This window comes from Haemaphysalis longicornis, unplaced genomic scaffold (genome assembly GCF_048455015.1).
Source record: "Haemaphysalis longicornis isolate Haplotype H1 unplaced genomic scaffold, Haemaphysalis longicornis Haplotype H1 scaffold_10, whole genome shotgun sequence".
NCBI lineage: Eukaryota > Metazoa > Arthropoda > Arachnida > Ixodida > Ixodidae > Haemaphysalis > Haemaphysalis longicornis.
In genome coordinates this window covers 16072649-16096539 of record NW_027526204.1, presented here as the reverse complement: position 1 = coordinate 16096539, position 23891 = coordinate 16072649, and the positions used below count along the sequence as shown (strand labels likewise).

The 23891-nt window shown below is 47.7% G+C and overlaps 2 protein-coding genes across 6 annotated transcripts in view; both read left to right on the top strand.

The window, feature by feature from the left end:
* LOC144158244 (uncharacterized) overlaps window positions 1–23891 on the top strand; it is a gene marked incomplete in the record, with an annotated part of 583448 nt that overhangs the window by 300529 nt on the left and 259028 nt on the right.
* Window positions 22210–23891, top strand: part of LOC144158240 (uncharacterized) — a 185152-nt gene continuing 183470 nt past the window's right edge. For all 5 annotated transcript variants that reach the window (XM_077688974.1, XM_077688973.1, XM_077688970.1 and 2 more), the window contains exon 1: window positions 22210–22474. The gene's annotated coding sequence lies outside the window, so the exon portion shown is untranslated. The remainder of the gene's footprint in view (window positions 22475–23891) is intronic.

Here is a 23891-nt window from a genome sequence, read left to right as displayed (position 1 = left end):
AGCTGAACGTCTACGGAAACGACGAACTGAAAACTAATGGGAACTTCAGTCGACGCCATGGCTCTTTCACATACTACTCAGGGTTCCCCTACGGGAAGATGGTGTAATTTTTTTAGTTTCCACAACTGGCTTCTGCCCATAGTGTGGCTTGCCATACATTGAGACTTCATGGTGAGGATAGCTGTCCTAGCATGATAATTGATGAAGTTATGGCACCCACAAATGGATTGCCATGAGAAGAAAACTTTCGCGTTTTTTTACTGGTTTTGCCTTACACACATCGTGTGGCTCACTGAATGAAGAAGGTCGCTTGGAGGCTATGAGTTAAAGATGCCTCAGTTCATTGGCACCCAATGAACTGAGCACCTTCTGTGGGGCTACTGCTAAAAAAGCCAATGGAAGGAAAGAAAATCGAGAAGGGTGTGGTGTCATGTGTGGTAAACAATATGCGAAATATGCAAAGGGTGTTTACTGAATTCCGTCAAAATGTGAAATTTTACATTGGCCAGACGGAAAGGCGCTGGAAGATTCGTCTTCGTAAAAATTTTTCTTTTTTAAAAGGGACCCACCCCATGTACTCAGCTAGCGGCCCTCTACAGAGAGCATGGCTGTATGCCCTTGTTGGAAAAATGGAAGTCTTGTTTAGACATTCTCAACAATGCACTTGCCAGGTGGCTGAGGCAATTTTATTTTAGGGGCTCCGAAGCCCCTCAGAGGCTTGGGCTGTTGGTGTTTCATGTAGTCATCGTTGTAGCCATCGTCTCATGTAGTCACGGTACTAAACCACTAGGACATTCATTTATTCCTCACGCTGGAACGCTTCCTAACGGGTACTAAAGAAACACCAAAACACTGGTTTTTGCTTCGCGCTACCACACTTTGTGCTTCAAAAACACGAGACTTTCACAGCAACGCTGTATACCTCTACCCCACAAGTTTCATCTCTCTTGGCAAACGCCAAGGATACACTGATACATTGCATGCTTTTGCCCCTCTGCAGGTTACATGTTAGTAGAGATGGCCCGGGATTTTTATTTTTTGTGTAATAAAAACGGAACCTGTGTTACTGCACAATCTGTGTCCGTACTTGAGGAGTTTGCCTGTCTTCAGGATAGTATTGAGTAAGAAGGCTGATGTTTCTTGACCTGAAAAAAGGAAGGTTTGGTGTGCTATTGATATGCCATTACCCACGCGGATCGTTGGTCAGTGTGGCTTGTGTATGATACCTGGTACCTTTGGAATTGCTGGGATATTTTTTGTGTGTGTGATGCGCATGAAGGGTGCGCAGTGGCGAGGTATTTTGCGGTCCAGTTTCATTAAAACTCAGCTGATAGTAAGCACTTGTCCTGTGCAGTTCTCTCCTTTGTCTTGCATTTTTTGAACCTCTTTTCCGTCATGTCTCCCTACCAACTTGCCCATCTGTCAGTGCTCCTAAGATTGGAAGGGTCTCACGAGTCCTCGTTAGAAAAAGGAGATTGGGATGAACATATTAAGTGGTGTTTGTAATGGCCCCTCAGGGAGGTTTCACATAGCAACTAACTCCAATCAGCTTCACAAAATGAGTGAACCAGCACTTGCTGACAATAAACTTGGTCCGTACTAGAACTTGAAAGCATGTAACCTCCCTCATAATCTCCCTTTGCCTCTAGTACCTCTGTAGTCTCAGGCTTTACAGCTTTCTTTCGTGTCCTGATCAAATTAACATTTTCCCCCTCATGGTATCACTGCACTTTGGCCCAGTGAACTCCATTCATTTTCTTTAGTGAACACCACTTACTTCGCAGCACAGTTACACCACTCGTTCCACTGCTTCAGCCACTCGAACAGAATTTCTCATACACGCTGGAGGTTTTAAGGTTTTCTGAATTCAAAATGACCTTCTACTTCAAAGCTGCAATGTAGTGGCATCACTCGATTGGTAAGTTTTGCCCAAAGCATGGACATTTTTGGGGTCACATAGGGTGGCATAAGCAAATAAACTCGCAACTACAAGATCATTTTTCAAAGAATGGGAACAAAATGAAGAATGCAAATGTGAGCAACAAGCTGCACATACGTGGCTGGAAGGAAGGTGGCATTAAGTCATAAAGCAACTGGCAGTTAACAGCCAAACAGCATCCTCGAACTTTGGTAGTGATTTGTAATAACGCCATAGTCAACTATAGCACTTTTTACACACATTAACAGGTCTGTATGAGGTATTGAATAATACATGTCCTTCATGTTGATGGAAAACGCAATAGTTCCCTCGTTCAGGTGTGACGTGAAAAACTCAATAACCTGTCTTCATTTTTAAACACTGTAAGGGTCATCTACAGGCAACATGCTCAATCCACGTTTCATTTTCAGAAACGATTTCTCTTAACGGAAGGTCAACCTTGTGGGTCTTGGCGCTAAAAAATACCTCAAGGTAGTCGCGCTTACTATTGTCAATTGCTTGGGCTAGACGGCTGAGGTTTAGGGCATTGCAAAGTTTTTTCCCTTCATGCTTTACAGCGGACACGCCTACTTCTTTGCAGGGTTCAACGTGAAGGGAAAAAACATGAAGTGAAAAAACTTTGCAATGCCCTAAACCTCAGCTGTCTAGCCCAAGCGATAGACAATAGTAAGCACGACTACCTTGCGGTATTTTTTAGCGCCAAGACCAACAAGGTTGACCTTCTGTTAAGGGTAATTGTTTCTGAAAATGGAACGTGAATTATGCCAATTGCCTTGTTTAAAAAAAAAAATTGCGCATGTTGCCTATAGATGGCCCTTACATTGTTAAAACCTTAGAACAGGTTATCGAGTTTTTCACGTCACAATTGAACGAGGGAATTTATGCCTTCCCCATCGACACAAAGGACATGTATTATTCAATACCTTATACAGATTTGTTAACGTGTGTAGAAAGTGCTACAGTCGAACCCCGCTACAATGAACGTCGCTTCAACGAAATCTTTCCAATTCCCCGTCAGCTAGCCATAGAAGTCAACGCAACAAAGTCCTCGCCACATCAAACCATTTGTCAGGCTTGCTTTCGCTTCAACGAAATTTTTTATGATTTGGGCTGGGTTTGAACAAATATTTTGCAAACAAATAGGCATAGCGCCAGCTATCTGTAACTTTTTATACATTCAGGACGCTTAGTTTCCCCGAAAACATGCCCGGTGCACCCACATCGGACCCAAAACAAACAAAAAAAAACTCATAGGCGGACGCCATTGTTTGATGGTAATAACGATATGGCAGGCCGTCTTTACATGAGGCGCAGGCCCAGTTTGCCAAGCTGGAGCTACAGCCAATCCGTATCCAGTTGAAATCGCGTGAATGTGCTCCTCTGCTGCCGCAGCAACGTCATGTATGCGTTGTGTCCAGCTGTCCTTGTCGTTTTCCTTCGACCATTCTTCATAGCCAAGAGCAAAAATTATGTTTGCGTCTTTGGTCTTGAAGCCAAGTCATCCCATCTTAATCGCGAGCGCGCGGTCATGTTCAATGCAAGCGCGCGCGTCCTGCCTACCAAGGTCAGTAGCTACCGTGCCCTGTCGGAGGATAAGATAACGGCACTGCTCCTGCAACAAGCGAAAGGGGGGCTTCCGACGACCTGGCAGCTATCTGCAAGTAATCCACTCAGTGGGCATGCCTTATTGTACAGCAATATATTTTGCACCTGCATTTCTTCACCCCCCTCCGTAACGCGTTCTTTGGGTGCAGTGGAAAAACAGATAACCATTGGTATGTTTGTTATCCAAATAAACATGACGTTATTGCGCGTCACTCCTATTTCTAAACATTATATTATGAAGTCAGTGATGGGGAAACATCGGGCTATTTTTCTGGCCTTTCCGTGGTGTGCTGGGGCAGATTTCGCATCAACAAATTTTCGCTTCAACTAAATTTTTCGCACGTCCCGTCAATTTTGTTGTAGCGGGATTCGACTGTATAGATGACTATGGCGTTATTGCCTTCCAAAACTCTGCCAGAGTAGCTTGCAGTAACTTTTTAGAGCTTCTAGGTTTTTACCTTAGATCTACCTTTATCATGTAGAACAATCAAGTGCACCTTCAGAAGTCGGGCATCTGCATTGGATCCTGTATCACACTTATTCTTAGTAATGTTTATTGTTCAAAACTCGACAAGGTCACCTCCTCTTCTCTTGAAGGGACGTCGGTGGTTAAGATCTTTAGGTTTGTCGATGATTTTTAATTGTTCTTAATTGCAAGCGTGACATGTCTGAGATGGAGGCTTTTAATGTATTAACAAATGTTAGGCAGTGCCTCGCACCGCTTGAACTAAGACATAAACTTCCTGACAATGGGTCAATTCAGTTTTTAGATTTATATCTTTCATTTAATGATAAACATGTCTGCTGGTGCTACGCACCACAAGCAAATAGGAAGCTCCTCCCCTAAAACTCTGCGCATTCAAAGCTTTTGAAAAGGGGGATCGTAAAATTATGCTTCGGGAATGCCTTAAATAGATCATGTCCTCATTTAATGAGTCAGAGCCTTGGCAATCAAGATGGGTGCTTGTCTCAGCCCGGATAACCCAAGCATGTGTTAGTTTCGGTAGCGGAAACGTTGCTCAAGGAACGGAAAAAAGGAGGCAATGGTGAGATCTAGGCAAAGCCCATGGAAAAGCTAAAAACGGCCGGTACACTCTCCGTACACAAACTTTCCCCTAATTTGAAAAAGATAACTGAGCGGTCAAAAGGGTTGTTTTTTCGGCTCCCAACGAATTGGGCAAGCTATGCAGACTGACAGACCCCAGCCTTCCCACGAAACCGACATGCAACAAAAAGCACAAAAAACGCTTTGTAGCTTGCGCAGTAGGCGTTGTTTACAGCCTTCCATTGGACTGTGGAAAAAGGTACATCGGCCAAACAGCACAGTGCCACAATGATTGTCCCGTGAGCACAGCAATAACGTAAAAAAACACGGGGGATGGCTTGCATCACATTGCAAGCAGCATGGTTCCAAGCCCCTCTTCAACAACTGCGCAGTTGTTGCCAAGCATAAGAATCAGCTTACGCGAGAGATATTGGAAGCTCACATGATAGCGAAAGCGGACCACGAGTGTCTTAGCACTGCGTCTCTCGCCTTATCAAAGAAAGAGCTTGATATTTTTAATCGAGTGTGACGTGATGAAATTTTACTATGACGTGCGCCAGTGTTCATTTCTATATATTTGTGTATTCGTCTGCTAATAAAACTTTTGGAAGTAGCGCCTTGTGTGTGTTGACTCACTTGTCCCATTGTCCTAGTGCTTCAATTAATTGTCATGTTCTACCAACAGGGCCCAACCAGCACCCTCGTGAACTATATTTCCATTGCGGTCTCCATGTTTTGCTGGAACCTGTCTCGGCTATCAGGACTAAGATCAGCCTAGGCTGGGTCAAGGCACCGCTGCTTAGCTTCCTGAGCTTCTTCAGATGGAATGGGCTCTTGGTAGTTTTCGCTCAATGTTCGTACTGCTCTCGAAACCTCTGGTGTCACATTGAAGCAACTTGCATCTCCTTCAAAACGCTTGGAGAACGAAATGATGTGCTTGATGCCATTAGCATTTCGTATCATCAACTGAGCCCTGTCAATAAGGTGCCGGCGCACTCACTGAAATCCCTTTCCACATCCGCATTTGTATGTGGAATGCAAAGCAACGCCTTCACTAGCCTGGTCAAGAGGGAATTTGGTGTTGTTGTCAGCCTCCTTCTGCTCGAAAATCTGCTGCCGACACTTGTAAATCCGTGTAGACGGATCTGATTTAACATGTTTAAGCAGGAGCAGCGAGTATTCATCCATCAAAGCAAGACATCGCAGGGTTAGATCACTTGCAGCAGCCTCGTAGCTAGTGTCTTAAAATGAGTGCAAGAGCACTCCTCTTCCCTCATCTGTGGGCTTAAGAAGCGTAGGCTCTCCAAAATGACGTTGAATGGCATCCGCCACAGAAGGTACTCAGTGCATGTTATGTAAAAGCTTCTAGCACACAACCTAAACGTCTGTTTCGCTCCGAGTTCCCAAGACGAAATTGCCCACTTTGTGCCATCTCCGACTTCTACTCGCACTTTCCCATTAGCAGGGGACTAGGTTTGTAACAACGGCAACTGTGTGGCTTTCGTCGAGTGATAAGACTGTCTTCATGAAGCGTCCACCCAGCTTGTGAACAAGGGCCACCACCTCATCATACAGTAGGTGTACCAACGGCTCACTTTTTGAAACAAAAACAAAAAATCCGTGAGAACTTCCACCATGTTCTTCACAAAGAGTAGGTTTGCGAAGAAAGTTTTATCAAAAAATGCTTTCCTGAAGTGCTCCTGTAGCTGCCCCCCTGAATGACACGTTGAGTCAGACACGGTCACTTACTTCAAAGCCAGAAACTGTTCAATGAACCAGCTTACAGCCGGTCCCAAAGCGCGCTATCTCAACTTTCTCCCTTTCCCCTTTCCAGCTAGCTACCCTTTCAATTCCCTCTTTATCTCGACCGTAGTCACGTGAACTCCTGCCAGGGTTTATTGCAAAAGAAATAGTAAGAGATTCCCCTTTCAACGCCCATGGCGTCAAGAGGACTCCTCCCTCCAGAATGAACAACATCGAGGAAGCCCACCAAAACGAAGCTTCAGAGCAAGATTGGCACAGATTGCTTGAAATGTAGCAGAATGTAGCAGGATTCACCTTTCAGCGCAGTTAGGCGCAATTGGCGCCGTTATCGTAAAAACCCGTGTAGAATACGAGGTTTTTTCTAAATTTTACTATGTAAAATTTGTCCCTTGTATTATATGTGGATCCCAAAGTTTTCAGCCAAAAATATGCACTTTCGGTTTAGGTTTCAGCGGAAGGTGCGCCATCTTGCGGTGGCGTTAGCTGGCTGCTGCTTCTCTCAGCCGGCGCCATTTTGATTGTTCTGACCACGCGAAGGATCGGCGCGTTCACTGCAAGTCTATCACGATGTCGGGTGCACGAAGGCAGTATTCGGCTGCAATTAAAAGAAAAGGTATTTTATGTGCCGAGACCATCAGGAATTGCACCGCAGAACGGCAGTTTGGGGTCACCGAAGGCAGCATTCGCGGGTGGAGCAAGCAACTGGGGCTTGACTGGATAAAGTCTGTGTGGTGTCGGCGGCCTGGAGCACTGTTTAGGGTTCCCGTCAGTGCTCGTTTGGATGCCTTTCGCTGCCACCTGGCCGATTCCGTGAAGAAGTTGTTACGCGAACTCCGCACTGAACTCTTTGTCATTCCAGGAGGAATGACATCCCAGCTGCAACCGCTAGAAGTTTGCATCAACAAGCCTTTCAAAGACTGCATCAGGTCCTGCTACCATGAGTGGATGAGGTCAGGAGACCCATAAGTGACAGCTACCAGATGGCTGACGCAGGCTTCTCCAGCGGTGCTTTGTGGCTGGATCGCGGATACAAGGGCCAGCATCCCAGAGGAGCTCATCAGTAGCTGTTTTAAGGAATGCGGCATCTCGAACACCCTTGATGGCACTGAGGACCACTTTCAGTGGGAAGACATTTCCGACAAGGCGACTTCAGGAGACAGCAGCAGCGAACCTGATGATGACTCAACAGACGTCGGGAGGCAGTGCCAGCGAAAACTGACAATGACTGAACGGTAACTGCAGGGCAAATAAATGTTTTCTGTGCTCTTTACCTCGAATTATATGCGGATGAAAACTTTTTTTATTTTGCTGTCCCCGAATTACACCTCGTATTATATGCGGGTCCCCATTATACACAGGTTTTTACGGTATCACACCACTGGCACGTTTTACTTTGCACTGAGCTCATCACGTGACATGTTACGGCATCCCTCGCTATCAAAGAAACAGGCCTTCAAACCTGCTGGCAGGCCGTTGGACGGTTATTATGTTTGGAATTCATCGAACAAAGGATTGCTTTGTGTGTCTAACTGAATACATCAACTTCCAAAATAGTGCTATATGTTAGGAATCGTTCTACTCACTTTCAAGCACAGCAGCATTTGAGTCGGAGCCACTGGACTCGCAAATCTTGACTGGCCCAGTCATTGACAGGACAGGAAAGTCTGGTGCAGCTGTGATTGAAAACGTGATGGAGGTTAGCACACCTGGTAACCACTACAAGTCACAAGTACTGAATGCACTGGCCTTTGAAGTCAATTGTTCAGTCAAAAAGAAGCACCCCAGTTGGTTACTTACTGCATGTATGTTTTTCCAGGCCACAAAAAACATTTTTAGTTACAAGGAGTGTCTCCACTACCGCATTAGTTCCACGACATGTTGCATTGTACCCATGCGCATTCTAAATTGTTTTCACAACTGAATAAAAAAGTACATGTTAGTGAAGAACAGTGGTGAGTTCTTTTACACAATTAGCAATGCCATTTTTTATCTTATACAAACCGTTATGACTTACTCATAAAATGCTCCACACTCTGACCGTATAAACTGCCCTTGTATTTTTAGAAAAAAAATGATTTCCTATTTCTTAGTTCAGTTTTGTTACAAGGCACAGTTAATGTCTTCAAAGGCTGTCGAGAAAATTTGTGCACGTTTAAAATTTTTGAGGCAGACCAATGAGAAAAAAGCCATTTTTTAAGCAAATCTGACAATGGCAATGGAATAAAAAAGACTGGCAAATGAGTTTCTTCAAGAATGAAGGGGCTTCTTTTGTGACAACAAAATTTGTGATAACAAAAGGAGTGCAGGCATAAAAATTGCTGCGCAATTTAAGATGTCACTGTGCAGTTTGCGAGTCCACTTTTCACAAGCAAACAGGCGTTCAATTCTGGAAAAAAAAGGTCTACTATGGCTAGTAGCAAACAGCCCCTCGAAATGCTTTATGAAAAGAAACTACAAAAACTAGGCTGCAATGAAAGAAAGATCATATTGCCCAAATTTTTTTATGGATATGCCATAAGTACTGATTAATAATAAAAAATGCACCCACAAGGTCAACACCCCAAAACGCAAGACAGCATTTACGTAAACCTTCATAAGCATTGAACATCAAACTACGACCACAGAAAGATGGTTGCAGTGACTGAAAAGATAAATTGCACAAATTCTTCCACTTGCTCATCACAAAAAGAAACCAGTGATACAAAAAGGCAACATTATATAACACACAAAGTACCGAATTTTTACTGAATTACTGAATGATTACTGAATTACTGATGAGGAATGATTACTGAATTTTGAAGAAATGAATAATGCAGCACCTTCTTAAAATATTAAGCAGCACCAAATTTACCCAAAAATACACAAGGTTGGACTGTGATTGAACATGAACAATGGACTGTACTTTGACCCGTAATGGAAAAACATTAATTTCATGAAGTTTGATTCACTAATAATCAGCACTCCCTTTACAAAATACTGTCCTTGCGGCCCTCAATTCTGCAAGGTTCTTTCCTTGCCGAGTTGGAACACTATGCAAAATAGGCAGGCAAAACATTACTTTGTAGTGTCCGAGACAATGTAAATAAAACAAAACAATCTCCCTTCATTTACTTCGTTGTAAACCTTCCTTGGTAACCCCAAAAGGAAAGAAGAGATACAAGTATGCTCGGACTTCCCAGTAACTTCTCTCCAGGGTATTCATTCTATTTGGGGAAAAATTTGCAATTTACACTCCTTGCCAAAAAGACAAAAGCTATTTCGAGTTGTTTCTTTTTTGTGTCCCTTATGTGGCAGTCACTTTTATCTTCAAGGAGCAAACATAAGGGCTTGCAGTTCCTGAAAAAAATGAGACACACATCATCAAACTGTACACAATGTTTTTCCACAAACACAGCAAGCAAGAACACTAGCCGTCCTCAAGTTTCTCCCGTTGCCTCCCATGTCGGTACCCAGAAGTACAAGCATGACCAGTACATTGGAAATAATGAGCCATCTGCAACAAGCCTTACCATATAAGGTCAGCGTATTTTAATATATAGCACTTCACACAAGCTGCATGCACGTCAGTTTTAAAGGCCACCTGCTCAGAAAATTTACATGCCCCGAATTTTATTTCACAAATGGGTTACGCCAGTACAGGCTCTTGACCCGCTGCGGTGGCTAAGGCGTTGCGCTGCTGAGCACGAGATCGCGGGTTTGATTCCCGGCCCAACAGACAATTTTCTGATCGAGGCAAAAAGCAAAAACGCCCGTGTGTACGATATTTCGGCGCACGTTAAAGATCAACAGGTGGTCAAAATTAATCCAGAACCCTCCACTAGCGTTCCTCTATATAGCTCCCGCAGGGAGCTAAGAGTTGCGCGACCCTTTTCCATGCGCCGCCTTGATGACGTCACTCCGGTTATCCATGCAGCGCAGAGAAGCCCCCACTACGGCTGCGCCGCAGCCGCCGATGCGGGCGGCACCACGCCCCGCCCAGGAACAGCTGCAGCAGCAGCGTGAGTGACATCGCAGGAATCCAGCGTAGCCGCCATAAGGTGCCGCCCACCGAAGTGCCCCCACCGCGCGTCGGCCGCTGTCGGAAGCACGGCGGCGAGGCTCCTACACTCGCGACGGGCGGCTTTCGGCAGCAATCTGGATAACAAGATGGCGGGTGGTCGTGCAACTCTTAGCGCCCTGCGGGAGCTATATAGAGGAATTCTACCCTCCACTATGGCACGCCTCATCGCATGCGTTGCACCGGCGCGTTGAACCCTACAATCACTCAATCAACTAGTCTCTTGCGACTTAATCTTGAACTCCACCCATGCGCAGTATTTTTATCAAAACCATTTGAAAACACACCACTCCAGCCGACACAGCACCTAGCGGAGTGTCGCCACAACTGGTCGCCACTGCAGCGAACTTCCGGCTAATTCTCCAGTCCTGGGAAACAAACTGATATGAGCAATTTTGATATACCCTTGTAGCTTGAGAACTAACCTGCACAGGTAAATGAAATTTTGCACTTTTTATAATGTTCATGCCACAACACAACCCTGAAAATCTCATTCAGATATCTCAAGCAACAAGAAAAGCTGGTGTCCAAGGGTAGCCTACCCCCCAACATGTTTTAAGATAATAGTGAAAGGGCGGCTTTTCATGAACTTATCAACCCAAAAAAGAAGGTTTACTCAAGGTAGCTCTCGTCCTACCTTAAGTGCCCCTTTTTCGTTCTACATCGCAGACTATGATGATGGTTTACTTCAGTTTGTAAATTTCGCATGTTGTGCTCGCAAAATAGATAAAGCTGAAAAGTATAAAATGTTTTCCACACAAAAACAATTTGCGTGTGCACACTAGCCATCCTCAAGCAGCACGGTCGCACATGGGCATGGCCACGCACCAGCATGGTTGCACACTAACCCAGAAGGTGTTAGGTGGCCGGCGCCAACACATTGGCGCTGCCTCTATGCAGGCGACGATGCTGGTGTGTGTGGCTATAGGTTACCACCACTTTCCAGAATGCCGTTCATAGAGAAAACGAAGCTACACTTGTGGGAAGGCGTAATATAGTGTGGGTAACAATTGTGCAAGGGATTCTAATGCGTGCTAGTATTGCAAGTGGGACAGAATATCCACCCGAATTTCCCTGCAGCGACTGGCTGCTGCTTCAGGTTGGCTGATTCAAGAAACAAGTCCCACTGATACACTATTTGCGGATTGGTGCGTTGCATGCTAGCCTTGCTTTCAGGTATCTAATTTGCTCAGAAAGAAGTGCTTTTGATAATGAAGCCTTCATTATGAGTTTCTGAAACGTGCACTGGCTTTTTCACATTCTGGTCCTTTTTTAACATCTATGAAAAGCGGCCTTATGGCGACGGTAGATTCCATTCTGATTACGGCGATTGGTGTTGTGTGCTTGGTTTTACTTTCTTTACCATACCAAAAATTGTACTTGACTGTGGCTATGCATTGACCACAAGGCCTTTTACGCCCTGGGAGCCAACTAGGTGTGAATGTGCCAATATGGTCATTCTGAGATCACCTAACTTTCTCTGCTGATAAGCTTTCTTCAGTCTGGTCACAGCTATAAGCTTCCTGAAGATATTTTCAGTCGTTTTTTTTCCTTATTACAGTTCCCACCGACACTTAAGAACTTGGGATTTTGAAGACAGACTTGCTAATAACTGGTGTTTTTGATGGTCTGAATGTCGAAAAACGTGAGCAAATTTCCTGGCTTGCCGGATTGACTGAGAGAGGGAAATTGTTATACTTCAGGGTGCAACTCCCTTAAAACCTAATCATTTTGAGAGGAACTCTGATGACAATCGTAAAGCATAACAAGGGTTTTTGGCCAGCAGAAAAGGTTGAGAACTGGGCAAGTCTGTGCACATTCATAATGATAGCGCATTGCAAACTTGGTGGGATCAAGAGAACATAATCTGAGCACTCGCGCCGTGTTCTCTTCTTCCTCTTGTCACGTTTGCCCTGTTCTAACAGAGAGTTTTTTAAGTCTATCATAGTTTTTTTGTTCATGTTGCCTGCTTGGCAGCAAGGACCACTCACTGCTGCAAAACACACACAGTTGAAGATGTGGGGCTGCACCAGAAAATAGCACAAGCATTGATGCCTGTGGCCAGGGTCTGCAAGAGGGCATGCAACAAGGCCTCACACAACCAGTCTACGCCAGGGCTGCAAACCATCCAAGCAGGGCTGGAGCTCATCCAGCACTTTTAGGGCATGAACCGGATAGGCTCTTCGGCTCTGAGCTCTGGACCCTGGAGTGAACCTGCATGACCTTGCCAAGTCAGCCACTCCTGCTGACTGGTTTTGCAGCTCCCTGCACACGTTTGAAATGGTTCAACAATTATACATACCATAAGATCATCTGCTTGTTCACTGCAGCAAAAAACTTCCTTTTTAATATTCTCCAACCGCTCCAGTCCTGGTTCAGAAAGTTCAATGCCCCAACCCCTTGGCCAGCTATGCAGGCTACGATCTCACCCCTAATTACCAACACCAGCGAGTAGATCTAACAGGCCACCCAGCATATCCCACACCCTCACACTACAAGACCTGGCCCGCTTGGGTGACGGTACCAGCTTCGTGCCCAAAAGGGGCTCTGCTGCCAGACAACAGAGAAGCTGCTGGCCTAATCGCCCTAGCTGTAGCCGAATAAAGTCATTCTGTGTCTGTCTTATCATTTGCAGTCACCTGCATGTTCTTCACATGGTTCAATTGCTGTGCTACAAGTGATTCAAGTTCTACATTATGCCATGTGAATCCATTCAAGCATTCTTTAGGATGAATGAATGACTGTTATTTATAGCACTTCCTGAAGCATGAAAAATGTGGTTGTCCAGGAGGAATTTGAAGCATTCGAAATGGGCCATTAACACTGATTGAAGTTTACATTTAGGGATACACAATAAAAATGTGCAAACAGTCATAACACGCTTTTATGTACCTCACATGCAATAAAAATATGCAACCAGTCATACCCCTCACAATACAACCTTGAAACATGGAGATCTAAGGCTCTTGCCTTAGACATTAAACGAAAGTTTTTGGACCAATCGAATGGTGAGTGCTGGGGTAGTGCAAAGGCTTCCTTTTTTTATTTAGAATTGCCGGATTGGTACATTCTATTGCTGTTTTTGCTGCTGCTCTGCCCTTTTACCTTGGCATGCTGCTACAAGATCAACTGTTAATGAATCAGGTATGTCCATGGGTGTAACAGAGGTAAAAGCATTCTGCATAAAGCTAATGTGCACAGGCTCATTTCACAATTCCAGGCCTTTCCTCACCGTTCTGGGAAAGTTTCCTCACCGCTTCGTTTCGCACCCGGAGATCCACTGCACCCAGGCAACATTGGCATGCCCCAGCCCGTGTATAATCCAATCAAATCCTGGTTAGCAGCCTGATATCCCGATCTCTACGCGCTATTTGTCGTTTTTCGTTTGACGGTGTTAGTTTCTGTTGGCCGCAGCATGTACTCAATTTTGTTGAAGAGATGGGGGCTGCTGTACCCATAAATAATGTGGCACGGTCCTTCAGGATAAGCAATGCACTTGATAGCTTGGAGGAAGGCAACCTGCTTGATGGACTGGCAAATGTTGGAGCTGTGGCACCAGAAGACCGGGGTGGACTTCAAGTGGAATGCTGTGAACTTTTTTTCGGGACCGACTCAGAGAAGACTTTTGATGGCTTTGAGAGCGATAACTATTGCTCTTGGCAAGATGTTAGGTCCAAGTGCAGTCCCTTTTACATGCGAAGCATCGCATGGTTGGGGCTATGTATCTCCCTTGTCATTGTCGTTGTTGTGCCGTCCACAACCTCACTGCGCATGCTCGACTTGCTGAACGCCCGGTTCCTTCTATGGCTCCTGGAGCGACAGTGTTGCCGGTGTCTTCCTGGGCTGGCACGAGACGAGCACGCTTCACACGCCTTTGACGTTTCATCGCTGTCGGCAGCGGCGTGCGTCGGCGAGTCTCGGCGGGCCGTGATTACAAGCAGCCCACAACCATCCAGGGAACATGCATCAACCTCACTTTCAGCAACATCAGGGTTCATCCACAACAGCCCTTGACTTCACATTTCACAGACCATAAGGCGGTCATAATCAAAGCAGAACACAAACCACAGCTCGACGTCACCTGCGTTGAACATGATGATGATAATGCTTAAATAAAGACAAACTCATACTACGTACAGCATTTCGCTCTCTCTCTTTATTGCCTCTCCGCTCTAGCACCCCCCCTCCCCTCCCATAAAATTACACCATCTTCCTATAGCGGAACCCTGAGTAGTACGCGAAACAGCCATGGGGTCAACGCAATTTCCAATTTCATAGTTACGGTAAGTGAAAAGTGTGGTAGTTACCACGGAAACCAAATGGTAAATATAACGGTAGCTACGTACCTCAACCTCACACAAACGCAATTTCCCATTTCGTAGTTACGGTGAGTGAAAGGTGTGGTAGTTACCATGAAAACCAAATGGTAAATATAACGATAGCTACGTACCTCAACCTCATGGAAACGACGAACTGAAAACTAATGGGCACTTGAATCGACCCTATGCCTGCTTATCATACTACTCACGGTTCCCCTACAGAAAGATGGTGTAATTTTTTCTCTGGGGGGAGCTTTTTCACGGCCATCTTGAATTTCGGTGCCATTCTGGCACAACGCCCTCTTTCTGCTTTGCCTGTGATCTCAACTTGTCCGCAGGGGGGCGCTTGCTCAGAATTTTACAGTAGTCCAATAGCAGTGGACTTCATAAAAGGCAGACAGACACGGCTTTACAACTTGGGGGACGCATTTGACAGCAGCAAGTGGAGCCATCCGAAGAAAGCAGAAGAGGAATAAGACAAAGAACAACTTAATCAAGCATATACAAACACATTAAGGACATGCTGAAAAGGAGTGTTAATCACGTTAAAGAACAAATAAACAAGCATTAAACACAGGGTAAACGACATGGCGATGCCCCTATCCACATAACCCGAAAGATTTTCTTGATAAGGACAAGCATTTAAAATTGAAAACGGCACTAAGTTCATGCGTTGCTCGAATTCCACAAGGGGCTTTTTAAACTGCAAAAACTTGGACAGTCACATACAAAGAAGGTGGACGCTTAGCTCAGCAGCCACCAGTGCATTTTGTCTCATAAGATAAGCATTATTTACCGCAGCCTTGGTTCAAATGTGTTTCTTTAGGATCAGTACTGTTGAAAGGACAGTAAAGGGTAAATAAAATTTTGTTTTAACTGAAAAAACATGTTTCGAAGCTCTTCTGGCTTTTGTTCGATCAGCACCGATGCAGTATTTGCTGAGAAATAGGCAAACAAAGCTCGGATTTCTCTCACATTCCGCCACAAACTAGGAGTAATGCACCGGTGCGGCCTACAGCGTAAACACTGGGAGCGGTAGCTTTTCGTCTCCCAGCCATGGTGGATTGAAGCACGTTTCTCTGGTCGAGGGGCTGGCTTGCGCGTTTGTGATTTTTCACCGATGGAATTAGAAACGCTTCGAGCAGCCGGCATGCCCGTCTACTGCGGATTCCCAGGCCCCATCGAGCCAGCTTCCAGCGATGCCTCTTTTGAAGCAACAAGCGCCATTTTGAATATCAACCACGGCGTCCCGGGCTCTGGGCTGGTGTTGTTCAGGAGCGCGCCTTCATTTCACCGGTTGTCTGGCGATCACAGCCATCTTATTATATCTTCTCTCGCATGGCGCCAATCCAGGCCAATCCAGCAAGAAATAAACACTTCACAGCACCCATGTCGGCACTGTCGGCGTGCACACTCCTCCTGCATGGAACATTACAAGGGCAGAGCACCACACGCTTTCCAGATTACCAACGGCTGCTCGAGGCAAATGGGCGAATCGGTCAGCTAACCACTAGCAGTAAGTTCATTTCAAGGGCGATTATGTTCAAACCGGGCACGCCTTACCGACTGCAACATTTTAAATGGAGTGTTACTCGTCCTCCTCCTCCGCACTCGGAGAAAGGGAGATCAAAAGCCGGGTAACTCTCTAAACACCTGCAGTGCATCTTGTTTCTTCTGCCGATTCTAATGAGGAGACTGCAGCTGCTCCCAGCCAAGCACATTGCTTGCAGAAGCTCGGGTACTCACCGTCGTAGGTTATTGACTTCGCTAAGTGTGCACCAGTTTTTTAAAATCGAAAGTGAATGCATGACGGCTGACTGAATAGTGGGGAAGCAGCCTGCTTCACAGAGTATGAAAGCTGAAGCGTGTGTTTTTCAGATATGATGAGCTCACGGAACGCTTTGATTTACTTTTATTTCACGGGCGGAACTACTCCTTCGCCTCAGGGCTGTCCTCCGCCCACGAAGAAACCAAGGTACGCACGCTCTTCTACTGTATGGGTCCCCAAGGTCGCGAGGTGCTTTCGTCTCTCATGTCAGACGCCGAGGCCTATCGCTCGTACTCCAGCGTGACGAGTCTTTCGGGATATTTTGTACACCCCGTCAACGAGGTATACGAATCGATCACGTTCCACAAGCGCACGCAAGCGGTAGGCGAGTCAGTCGACGCGTTTTTCACGGCGCTCCGAAATCTCGTGAAGAAATGCAACTACGCCTCTCGAGAAATTGACGACCGGCTGGTTCGGGACAGATTTATCGTAGGTTTGCTTGACTCTGATTTGACCGACCAGCTCTGCCGCAATCCAAAGCTTACACTGGAAGAGGCGCTCATCCAAGCGTGTCGGTACGAAGATGCTGAAAATGAGAAAAGGCGGCGTCAGGGGACAGGCTTCGCACTAGACGCACTGAACGTCGACGCCGTTGCGGATAAGCAGTAGCAAATGGCTGCCGCCCCAGCGTGCGAAACTGCCCGAAATAACGTCTGTCGGCCTCCCGATTACTGCGCCGGCCCGAAGTCTGCATGCGATTTTTGCGGCCACGCCCCTCAGCCGCGATCGGAGTGCCAAGCACGGTGGGTCACATGCAACCACTGTCGCAAGAACGGACACTTCGCGGCGGTTTGCTGCTCGAATAGTACTAGGCGCTTAAGCCAAATCCAGCTCTGCGCCGTGGATGCATCGCAAACAGAACGCCGGCACGTTGTTGTTCCTGTCAACGGACGCCCCCTTCAATTCAAGGTGAATACTGGGGCGGACGTTTCAGTCGTACCTCCGAGCTTCGCAGGGTGCCCAGTAGACCTAGACAAACCCAATAATGAACAGTTGATGGGGCCGAGCCGCTGCCGCCTAAAGTTGCTCGGGACGTTTCCTGCTACCCTGTCATGGCGCGGCCGCACGGTATGCAAAAAATTGTACGTCGTAGCAGACATTGACTCTCCTCTGCTGGTGTACTTGGTGGTAGTGGACCTTGGCGGTAGTGGACCTGGGAGTCGTCCAGTTCGTTGACCCCGTGGAAGACGCTGAAGCTCTGAACACGCCCCTAACGTCTGACAAGGCCGCAGCTTCGCTGTTCTCAGGCCTTGGCGAGATTCCTGAAGAATACCACATTCGCATCAAGCCTGGAGCGGTTACGTTTTCTCTCAGCATTCCTAGGCGTATCCCTATTCCCCTCGAAGGCGTAGTCAAGAAGGACTTAGACGCGATGGAAAGAGACGGGGTCATCCGGCGAGTCACAGTGCCAACCCCGTGGTGTGCTGGTACCCAAAGCGGATGGAGAATACAGAATTTGTGTCTACCTCACGAAGTTGAACCAAGTAGTTCTTTGGGAGAGACACCTTATGCCCACGGTGCACCAGGTACTTGGGCGTCTTGGCAATGCCGCAGTCTTCTCGAAACTTGATGCAAAATCGGGGTTTCATCAAATAAGGCTATCTGAAAGCTGTCAGGAACTAACTTCCTTCATAACCCCATTTGGACGCTACTGCTACCGCCGCCTGCCCTTCGGCATCACCTCCACTCCCGAAGTGTTTCAGCGCCAAATGTCTCGGATTCTAGAGGGTCTGGAAGGATGTGTGAACATGGTAGATGACATTCTAGTATTTGGCAGGGACTGTTCCGAGCTTGACAGCAGACGCCAAGCAGTCCTTCACAAGTTTGAACAAGCGGGCATTACGATGAATGCCTCGAAATGCTCCTTTTGGGTATCTTTCGTCAAGTTCCTTGGTGTAGTGGTAAGAGCCAGTGGCATCTCGGCTGACCCCGACAAGGTATCTGCTATTGTGAACATGAAACCGCCGACAGATACGCAAAGCGCCCATCGTTTCCTGGGCATGCTGAACCACATTGGAAGGTTTTTGCCGAACCTGTCTGCCGTCACTACACCGATTCGGCTCATTTTGAACAAGAATGCAGTCTGGGCCTGGGACCAAGCGCAAGCAACCTCTTTCGAGACATTGAAGAGAATGGTGGCATCTAATGTTTGTATGGCTACCTATAATCCGGAGCTACCCAACTTTGTATCGGCAGATGCCAGTTCGTTCAGGCTAGGCGCGGTTCTCTTCCAAGAGCAACAGACGGGAGAGCGACGGGCTGTCGCATTCGCGTCAAGAGCACTGATTACCGCTGAGCAGCGGTTCAGTCCGATTGAGAAGGAAGCGCTTGGTGTCTCTTGGGCCATCGAGGTTTGAGGAATTCCTGCGCAGACTCAGCTTTGTTGTTGAAACAGACCATCAGCCGCTCGTCAAGTTGCTTGGCTCCGCCGATCTTGACCTCATGCCCCCTCGCATCCAGAGATTTCGCATAAGGCTCATGCGATATCAGTTCACCGTCAAGTATGTTCCAGGGAAGTACCTGACCACTGCAGACACCCTCTCTAGGGATCCTGAAGCCTCTTCTACGTCCAAAGTGGACAGCACAGAACTTTTTGTGTCTCTGGTCTTGGCAGCCCTTCCTTCAACCCTGGCCGTACGTCTTGAAGACTTCAAGTCTCACCAAACTTCAGACGGCGAGTGCTCAATGCTGAAAGCATACAGCATGAAGGGGTGGCCTCGACGAGACCGGCTGCCGCTCAACATGACTCGTTACTGGGAGCACCGTAGGAACTTCACCATCTGCGACGACCTGCTGTTCATGGGTGGACGTCTAGTTGTGCCCGAAGCACTGCGCAGAGACATCGTGAACCTACTGCATGATGGTCATCCAGGCGTCAATCGATGCTTGGCGGTGCACCGAGACTTTGTGTGGTGGCCCGGTCTCAACAGCCAGGTTAAAGCAGCCGTAGAGAACTGCCCAGCATGTGCTTCTACACGTGTCCAACGCTGTGAGCCCATGATTCTGACCGAGACACCATCAGCTCCGTGGGAAAGGGTGGCCATAGACTTGTTTCATTTTGATAATCAAGATTTCCTTGTAGACTACCGTTCTCGCTACCTAGAGGTCATCACACTGCGGTCCACTACTGCGGACGCCGTTATTTCTGCAATCAAGAGCACGTTTGCCCGAAACGGCATCCCGGTGACTGTCGTCAGCGACAATGGGCCACAGTTTTCCTGTAAAGCTTTCGAGGACTTTGGGAAGACCTACAGTTTCACACATGTCATGAGCAGTCCACGCTACCCGCAGTCCAACGGCGAAGCAGAGCGCATGGTTCGCACAATCAAGGAGTTGTTTCTGAAAGCCACAGACCCATTTCTGGCTCTGCTAGCATACCGTAACACTCCCGGTGTGTCTGGTTACAGCCTGGCTTAACTGCTCATGGGACGCTCTCTGCGAACTCGTGTGCCAGCCACGGCTCGAAGCCTTGTTCCAGATTGGCCCCAGGTGAAAGAATTCAATGACAGGGATGCCACCAAGAGACGAAGACAACAGAGAGACCACAATAAACAACACGCAGCGCATGACCTTCGTGCTCTCGACGATGGGGAGGAAGTATGGGTACGCGACACGTAGTCAAGGGCGACGGTCCTAAGCCCAGCTCAGAGACCACGCTCGTACATCGTCCAGACGCCCAGTGGCATACTACTGAGAAACCGCAGACACCTCGTCCCCTGCAGCAATCCTCAGTCAGCCCCCTCAGATGACACGAGAAGCCCCAACCCTGCGGCCCCGACATCTGCACTGTCTCCCGTACCACAGCGGGCAGCAACCGGTAACGCACCGGACACTACAGCTCCTGCACCTACTGCAGGATCGCCAGGGCACCGTTACACACGATACGGACGGCGCATGGTGACCCCTCGGAGACTGGATTTGTGAGACTGCTGCAGGGACTGTTTCTTGGTGGTGCTCTTTTGTAGCACTTGTGTTTGAGAGCTCCGAAAAGAGGGATGTAGAGGACGCCACCTGTTGATTGGAGTAACTGGGAGGTGGCGCCCCCACTCTGTATAAAGGCATTGGTGGGCAATGAACGGGGCTTTTTGCTATTCGTGAACTGCACGTTGTTGGGTCACTCTTCGCGGGCTTCAGGCCCACATCCGGCCCAGCGAGCGGCGTCTGCGCTACCCGGGCGCGTCTCTACAGTCTATTACAGCCGAACGCAAGCTGCCTGGATCGGTGTTAATGGCGATGTGGAAAACTGTTTCCGCGTTTCGCTGTCGTCCGGGCTGATAAACTACGCGGACAAAACAGCCTCGACAAAACCGTCCTTCGCATTCGTCTGAACATTTGCTGCACGCTTGAAACAGACTGCAGGCGCAATTACGAGGGCAAAAGGTTGAGCATAACGCTTGCGTCCGGCTATGTCTGTGAGTAGAATCTCCAGTGGAAAAGTCACGCCCGATTGCATGCACAGCCACGAGAGCAAGCCGGTGTGTCCGCACATAAGCTCTACGCGCGCCCACGAATTTCCGCCACTTCACCGCTCCGTGCTGCGATCAGCTGAGACATACCACACTTGCGGTCGCCGTTCGCAAAACGCCGCCGAGAAGTCCAGCCATCTGCAGTGTGGAAATTAGGGTTCAGAGTGGATATGTTGAACCCTTGCCCTGTCCACTTGCCAGTGCGTCTTCTCTTTCCGCTCGATTGTCAACACTGCCGTAATCTCGACTTCGCGCAGAGAAACTTGTAAGCACGAACGGTTGATTCCGAAGAACCCCTACGAACCGTACCAACAAGATAACGCCGGCGTGCACACTGATCGCTCTCGCCAAACTGGAAGGCCCGCATGCACGGGTCGTGCCGTCAGCCCGACAATAACCAGCTGGCCTTACAGGCTCGGCGGAACGCTTTCACACCTAAAATTACAAGCACGCTCACTCGTGGGGACGCGCGCATTTGCACCATTCGCTCGTGGAACTTGGACGGCGCGGCGACGGGGACTGTTGAATGCGGTAGAACACGCGTGACGTCTTCCACCAAACTCACCTTGCGACGAGGTGTGGGGTTTTCCGTGTCCACTACAGTCAATCAAGTTCGACGCCGCCAGCGCACAGCACCAGCAAATACTCAAGGGACACAAAACTTCTATTGTGGCGCTGTGAGGAAAAATATCAAAAGCGTTGGGAAGTCAGTATATTAACTCTTCGTGCCTGGAGCTGTTGGTGGATAACAACGGATTGGGGTTGTAAGAGCTACCGCAAGGAGCAGCACATCTGTTGGAGGGCATTTCCTTTAGGAAAAAAAAAAACGTCCTAAAGCTAAGAACTTGTTTGAAAAACATAATAATCAACATTTTTAAACAACTAAGTATACTTATGAAGTAAATATTTCTCACCACACCAGAGTTACCTATGTCAGCTGTAAATGCCGCTGAATAACTCTGCCGCTGAATTGATCTCAGCAGACGACAAAAAGCGTTGTCGTTCTTTGACCATAATTTTGAAAGCAAGGCTACCTGAAATTACACTCATGCAATATCTTTATACATTTATGACGTTGTGAAGTGCCAATTGTAATATATTTTGTTTAAGAGCAATAATTTTTTAGTTTTGTTTTAACCATTACCTAATCCACAACTATCCAGTAAAATCGTCAATGGCAGCCGGTTTGAATTCTTGGAAGATTGTTTCGCCAGTAGAGGATGGAACCGCTCGTTTTCCAAGCCGCGTGTCGTCGCTGTACTGTGCATCGCGTTGTTGTGTGCAGTAATTTGATGCTGGTGCTCAAGTGCGCATACGTGTCGTCTGCGCGAGAAGGCGCATTTGAGTGAAGCGCCCCTTGCTGGTGCCTCGCCGCGCGCGGACAAAGCATTGAGCGTGCCTGCCGCGACGCCCTGGGATCTCGTGCTGCTGCTGCGGCTGCTTCTGAAAAGGTGCGTCTGCCTTCGCTCCTGTCTCGACCCCTCGGGGGCCACCCTTGTTCGGCCGGAGTTGTTTCTGCAGTCGGAGTGGCATACCCCGGGCGTAGGCGCTGTTCTCGGCCGCTTTTCAGAGGCAACGACACCGGTTGCGCTCGAGCCCTCTGTCGCAGACTTCACATGTCGGGTTGTTTTACGCAGTTCAGCGTCATTTAACCTCCTGCAGGCATTCGAAGCTATGACGTCATTCGCCGCTCGTGGATGTGTCTGCAGACAGCACCGCAAAAGCTGCGCTGGAATGAAATAATTGATTGATTGTAGGGGTTAACAAGCCGACGCAACGCAGGCGATGAGGCGCGCCGTACTGGAAGGCTCCGGATTAATTTTGACCGCCTGGGGATCTTTAACGTGCGCCGAAATTCGTATACACGGGCGTTTTTGCTTTTGGTGGTGGCTTTTGGTGATGGTAAGTGAGCAGAATGAGCTGTGGAGGGGGCTGTCCAGCGGTGACGGCATGCCCGGAGAGTTCAGCAGCAAGTTCAAAAGCAAATCAACAGTAGGGTTGCCACCTGGCCGGTTTTGGACCGACCAGACCGGTTTTTTAGACCGCGGGCCAGTCGCCGGGCTGTACCTAAAACCGGCCGACATTTGCCAGTTTTTTGGCCTTTGTGCAGCTGCTATTTCTTTTTTTTTTTGCCTTTTGTAGCGTCAATACGGCCACCACCACAATAAATAAATGTCGACACGTGAGCCGAGAACTTATGTGGCCGAGCGCAATTCCTCAGGTGGGGGACCAAAGACAGGAATTACACCATGAAATGCCGCTTGCGCAGTCAGCAAAGGCGGTTACTTTTGACTGCAGCGCATTCAGAGCAATAACCAAAATTTCGATCACATTGAGTACTAACGTTATGTGGATTTCTCTGTAGGAAAACGCTACAATATATGACATTGTATGAAAAAAAACGTGACGTCTGTTTTTTAAACACAAGTTCAACCTTCTATATAGCACGCCCCCCCCCCCCCTCCCCCAGAGGACCAGTTTTTTCATTTTTTCTGCGGGGAAAAGTGGCAACCCTAATCAGCAGAAGCAGAAATTGTAACTATGCTTTTGTGCTTGCATTTTGGCAAACTTTTGTATTTGTGACTGATGGCGTATGTAGCGGCAAAAAGACACTGCAGGAAAGCAAAATTTCTCTGATGATGATAATAATCGTCGGTGAAGTGAAAGACAAAATGCTTCCCATGGTGGCAATCAAGCTCGGGTTCCTCACGTTATGAAGCCGGCGTCTGTGCGATTGCGCCACCACACGTCCATGGTACGGTGCATGGAAAGGCGAAATTAGAACAATCATGCACTTCTGTCTCACGAGGAAGATGATGGGCTGCGAAGCTGGGTTCATGCGTCATCAAATGGCGAAGGGTCAGCGTC